This window comes from Struthio camelus, chromosome W (assembly GCF_040807025.1).
Source record: "Struthio camelus isolate bStrCam1 chromosome W, bStrCam1.hap1, whole genome shotgun sequence".
Classification (NCBI taxonomy): Eukaryota; Metazoa; Chordata; class Aves; order Struthioniformes; family Struthionidae; genus Struthio; species Struthio camelus.
The window spans coordinates 62441853-62446880 of NC_090981.1; positions in this window are offsets into that span (position 1 = coordinate 62441853).

Here is a 5028-nt window from a genome sequence, read left to right on the forward strand (position 1 = left end):
AAATCATAGGTGTAGTAAGAAAACTAAAATCTCCCCCAAAATGTAGAGTATTTTATTTCCCCCCCGCTTTTTTCTCTGAAATACCTATAAATTCAACATAAAAATATGAATATCTCATGAAGTATACTTTGAGAATTTTTTTAGGAAAAGCAAAAAGAGAGAAAGAGAAAAAGGGAGAAGGAGAGAGAAAGAAAGAGAAAGAAAAAGGGGAAAGGAGAAAAAAGAGAAAATGAGAGACAGAATGAAAAAAGGAAGGAAGGAAGGGAAAAAGAAAGAGAAGGAAGGAAGTAAAAGACAGAAAAATGAATAAATAAAGAAAAGAGGATGGAAAGAAGGAAAAAAGAAAAAGAAAAAGAAAAAGAAAAAGAAAAAGAAAAAGAAAAAGAAAAAGAAAAAGAAAAAGAAAAAGAAAAAGAAAAAAGAAAAGAAAAAAGAAAAGGAAAAAGAAAAAGAAAAAGAAAAAAGAAAAGGAAAAAGAAAAAGAAAAAGAAAAAGAAAAAGAAAAAGAAAAAGAAAAAGAAAAAGAAAAAGAAAAAGAAAAAGAAAAAGAAAGAAAAAGAAAAAGAAAAAGAAAAAGAAGGAAAAAAGAAAGAAGGAGAAAAAGAAAGAAGAAAAGAGAGGAGACGAGACGAGACGAGAACAGAACAGAAGAGATGAGACAAGATGAGACGAGATGAGACGAGACGAGACGAGACGGACAGACAAGGCAAGACTGTAAATTCTCCATAGCTGTCCTACATGGCTTATCTGCTGTGATTTACTGTTGTGATTGTTGACTAGCTGACCACTGATTTTAACACAGGGGTATAGAAGAGTCAGATTGACAGGGGTTTCATTAAAATTCAAGAAACCCAACTCCGGAGAGAGCATGACTAACTTCCTTATACATGACAAGAATCCCCACAGATGGTTCTTCACCCTTGCTAAAGGATTTAAGTCTACCAAAAGAATCCCTGTCTATAAGCAGCCAATTCCCTAAATCTACAGGCTCATCTGCACAGAAATTCTTTATACTGTCATTCTTAAGTACCGTAGGGCAGCAGTGAAAGACAGCGAGCCAACAGGGAGTGCCGACTGCTGCCTCCACTACCCCTCAAGCATGCTGGTGGCATGGGGATGATGGGATTATAAAGTAAACATAATAAAACACAGTACTAGGGCATTCAGTAGCCACAGTGTATTTGCTTGCTTATCTTTTCCCTGTAAGAGCTGGGGATGAAATTCCTATTACAACTGCACAGAGCCTGTGTACAAAATTGGCAGTTATTAAACCATTAAACCAGTCCACAAGCGAATATTGAATTTAGTTTTCTAGACCAATTAACTTTCTCCTTTTCATATAATTCCTTTTTTTCTTTTCTTTTCTTTCTCCTTTCTTTTTTGGTGATTATTCTCTCAAGCTCTACTTTTTATCATCAAATGTTGAAGCTCTCCCTCTCTCACTCTGTCTTTCTCTCCCTCTCGCTCCTTTTCACTCCTGCTTACACGTACACACAAAGCCTGTTAATAACTGGCTACATTGTGTCACAGAGGATGAAATAAAAGAAGCTTCATTTACTTTAGGAAAAAAAAAAAGAAAGAAACAACTTCTGTCCTGTTTTTCTGTCAATCAAGCCTGCAGTAATTAAAAGGCAGGAGTGGGAGAGGAAGACAAGGCTTTTACCTGAAGAACAGAAGAAGAAGCATTTAATAGGGATAATAAAAGAAAAATTAAAATAAATTAATAAATAAAAGGATCAGCTGTTGTTATATGCAAAATAAAAACCTATCCAGGGGAATCTTGAAAAAAAAGCTTTTTAAATATTTGTTAGTAAACAAGGACATGCATTTCTGAGGCTGTGAAACTTCTAATCTTTTGGTCATTGATTGGATCTAACACTCCTGCTGTAATAAACAGATCAGATGTGGCCTCTGAAAGCTCAAAAAGCAGCCTAAAGTCCATGTCACCCAGAATATTAAATATGAGCATCTTATAAAGGCTATTCATTTCATAGTCACAATTCTCTGTGAAATAAGAAAAGAATATTACTGTTTTACTGATGGAAAATTATGGCAAAGAATGATTATATCACAGAATCACAGAATCACAGAATGGTTGAGGTTGGAAGGGACCTCTGGAGATCATCTAGTCCAACCTCCCTGCTCTAGCTGGGTCCTCTAGAGCACATTGCCCAGGATCACATCCAGACGGGCTTTGAATATCTCCAGAGAAGGAGACTCCACCACCTCTCTGGGCAACCTGTTCCAATGCTCAGTCACCCTCACAGTGAAGAAGTTTTTTCTCAGGTTCAGATGGAACTTCCTGTGGTTCAGTTTCTGCCCATTGCCTCTTGACCTGTTGCTGGGCACCATGGAGAAGAGATTGGCCTCATCCTCTTGACACTCCCCCTTCAGATACTTGTATAGGTTTATGAGATCCCCTCTCAATCTTCTCTTCTCCAGGCTGAACAGGCCCAACTCTCTCAGCCTTTCTTCATAGCATGTTCCAGTCCCCTCATCATCTTGGTAGCCCTCCGCTGGACTCTCTCCAGGAGTGCCATGTCTCTCTTGTCCTGGGGAGCCCAGAACTGGACACAGTACTCCAGGGGAGGCCTCCCCAGGGCTGAGGAGAGGGGCAGGATCACCTTCCTCGACCTACTGGCACCACTCTGCCTAATGCACCCCAGGAGACCATTGGCCTTCTTGGCCACAAGGGCACATTGCTGCTTCATGCTTAACTTGTTGTCCACCAGCACTCCCAGGTCCTTCTCTGCAGAGGTACTTTCCAGCAGGTCAACCCCCAGCCTGTCCTGCTGCATGGAGTTGTTCCTCCCTAGGTGCAGGATCCTGCACTTGCCTTTGTTGAACTTCAGGAGGTTCCTCTCCGCCCACCTCTCCAGCCTGTCCAGGTCCCTCTGAATGGCAGCACAACCACTCCTCCCAGTTTAGTATCATCAGCAAACTTGCTGAGGGTGCACTCTGTCCCTTCCTCCAGGTCATTGATGAATATGCTGAATGAGACTGGAGCCAGGACTGACCCCTGGGGGACACCGCTAGCCACAGGCCTCCAACTAGACTCTGCGCCATTCACCACAACCCTCTGAGCTCGGCCATCCAGCCAGTTCTCAAGCCACCTCACCGTCCACTCATCTAGCCCACACTTCCTGAGCTTACCTAGGAGGATGTGATGGGAGACAGTGTCAAAAGCCTTGCTCAAGTCCAGGTAGACAACCTCCACTGCTCTGCCCTCATCTACCCAGCCAGTCATTCCGTCCTAGAAGGCTATCAGATTGGTCAAGCATGATTTCCCTTTGGTGAATCCATGCTGACTACTCCTGATCACCTTCTTGTCCTCCAGATGCTTAGTGAGGACCTCCAGGAGGAGCTGTTCCATCACCTTTCCAGGGATGGAGGGGAGGCTGACAGGCCTGTAGTTTCCTGGCTCCTCCTTCTTGCCCTTTTTGAAGAGTGGCGTGACATTGGCTTTCTTCCAGTCCTCAGGCACCTCTCCTGATCTCCAGGACCTTTCCAAGAGGATGGAGAGTGGCCTAGCGATAACATCCGCCAGCTCCCTCAGCACTCGTGGGTGCATCCCATCGGGGCCCATGGATTTGTGGATGTCAAGTTTGGACAAAAGATCTCTAACCTGATCCTCCTCCCCCAAGGGAGAGTCTTCCTTTCTCCAGCCTTCCTCTCTTGTCTCCAAGGTCTGGAATTCCTCAGGACTGGCCTTAGCAGGGAAGACGGAAGCAAAGAAGGCATTCAATAACTCTGCCTTCTCTGTATCCTTCGTCACCAGGGCACCCGCCCCATTCAGCAGCAGGCCAACATTTTCCATAGTCTAATATCAACTGTCTCAAGCAATGTCAACAATTCTCAGCAAAGTCAGTCACCCAATTTAGATTTTCTAGAGACTTCTGGATCAATGAATTACATACAAGTCCACCATCCTCTTCTTAAAAAGAAGGTAAGGACATTAAAAAAAAAAAAAAAAAAAAAAAATAGATGGCTTTAACAGTTAGGAGATGGCTGTACAGTACCAAGGTTATTGGACTAAGATGGAAAAACTTAACATAATGTTCCATAAACTACTCAGAGAATGATATCTCCTCTTTTATCAGTTTATTATTTCTATTAAATAGTCAGCCGGATTCTAGACACTCAAGGAGAAAATCAAACACTCCCATAAGAATTTTCTCCCCTCAAAGTTCTCCCCCGCCCCAGAAATTTTAGAAGTTCTCATTCCACAGTCAGAGTCATTGCTGAGGAATCACCATAACAGAAGTGGCACTGACCTGTGGCTGGAAAAAAGTGAGCAGCTGGTATGGAGGATCTTTCTAACACAGATCTGCAACCAGAGAAAAGGTGCGGCTACACTCTGAAGCAAGCACACATCACAGAAAGTACAATAAGTCAATGTGGCTGACTGGCTACATTCTTACAGAGTCGGCAGAAGAATGGCCAAAGTGTTTCTTACCTGCACAAAAGGAAGAAAGACCACCTTTCTATTTCCTGAGGGTCAGGAGCAGAGACTGCTGGCCAAGGGCAAGGGTACAACCTGCATCAGCAGTCGCCTCCTTGATGCTATCTGGCTCCAAATTGAATTAAGTGCATGCAATAGTGATCATGGTTGTGAAGAAAATGATCTCATTGGGAAGGATAGTCATCCCTTCAAGAGGGATGACTAGAAAACCTATAATGATGGCCCTAGGAGACCTATATGGGTAGAATGTCCTCTCTGCTGCCCCCTCTTACGTGTTACCTCTCTGATTGTTTTTTCAGAAATCTGGTCCTCCCTTCAACCATTCCTGCTAGATTGCAAGGATGCTGCCTTCCTGCACGAGCTTTCCTTCCACTGACAAGTTACTCTTCAAATATCGGCAGAACATGGTATATTCTAAAGGTCTTTTCTCGTTCTTAGGTACCCCTCTATAAAATACATAGTTCCACTTAGGAGGCTTCATTCCTGGCACACCTGAAAGGACTGGCCCTTTGCACAAGAGAGAAAAAAACCCAGTTTCTGAGAAACAGGTGAGGGACCCTAGCACT